This window comes from Aplysia californica, unplaced genomic scaffold (genome assembly GCF_000002075.1).
Source record: "Aplysia californica isolate F4 #8 unplaced genomic scaffold, AplCal3.0 scaffold00123, whole genome shotgun sequence".
In the NCBI taxonomy this organism is placed as follows: domain Eukaryota; kingdom Metazoa; phylum Mollusca; class Gastropoda; order Aplysiida; family Aplysiidae; genus Aplysia; species Aplysia californica.
Genome location: NW_004797393.1, coordinates 1,252,453 through 1,253,595, shown reverse-complemented (window position 1 = coordinate 1,253,595; position 1,143 = coordinate 1,252,453). Strand labels below are relative to the sequence as shown.

General features: G+C 41.9%; 1 protein-coding gene across 2 annotated transcripts in view; it reads left to right on the top strand.

Annotated features, from left to right (window-relative positions):
• The window catches only part of LOC101862640, a 21,200-nt gene that overhangs the window by 4,980 nt on the left and 15,077 nt on the right, over positions 1-1,143 (top strand). The window lies entirely within an intron of this gene.

Here is a 1,143-nt window from a genome sequence, read left to right as displayed (position 1 = left end):
TTATTATTATTATTATTATTCTCCTTTTCTACATTCTAAGACAGTGTTCTTGTCAACATTTGTATCGCCACTGCTCACTTTTGCGCCTTTAAGGAGGCTAGGCTAAAATGTTTGTGCCGACACCTACATGTATTTCCAATAAGGACAGGAAACAATACCCGTGACTACCCGGTTGGTCCCACCACCCCCTAAAATTATTCTAAGGTATCGAATAAAACGGGGGGGGGGAGGGAATTTAAAAAAGGTGGGGGTGGGGGGTGGCACATTCCCCTTCATACCCCTGCACTAGTAGGAACAAATCTGTTTTATTTCTCCTTCAGTGAACAAAAGAACAAGAGGTCATGAAATTTTAGTGATTTTAGTATGTTACTGTGACAATTTACCCAGTTAGGAACAAACCCGTTTCATGAAAAATATAAACCAATCAACAAAAGGATTTAAAATGCACAGAAAATTGAGGTAGCCAACTTGGTACCTGCACTAATGCGGGGGGATAATTTGCCATTTACAAAAAAAAAGTTTCATTCAGATATCTAGATTCTAGATATAATGTCGTTTCACATGATCGTTGGTCGTGGCAAGCTGGAAAATAATAAACGGGGGGTATGGAATAAGGAGCGGGGTTGTGTGAAAAAAAAACCCTGAAAATTAATAAGCGGGGGCGGGGGGCGCTTATTCGATACCTCAGAGCACCAAAGCGCCCTTTAGTGGGTGATACCATTACCCATGTGGATTAGCACTGCTCTATGGTAAAGCTTTAACAGACTATACTATACGTTCACTATACAGCATTCCCTTTTACGAGAGTGCTATATTCAAACGAATGAAAAGTCATCGTCGGCCCATCTGTCGGAACGACATCGTAATGAGCGACCACGCCAACAAACGCAATAAAGAATAGACCTAACCCTAAACTCGTGTCCTAACACGAGTCCAAACCCAAACCTAAACCCAAACTCTAACTCTAACCCTCAACCCTAGCCCTGACCCTTACTCGTACCGATAACCCTAACCTTAACCCTAACCCTTTACCCTAACCCTCATTCTCTATCTCTGTGTTCATAGTGGTCGCTGGATGCGGAATTCCTCTCTGCCTGTCCGTGTTTGTTTGTTTTGGGGGGATTTTTTTAAAAATTTTTTTTG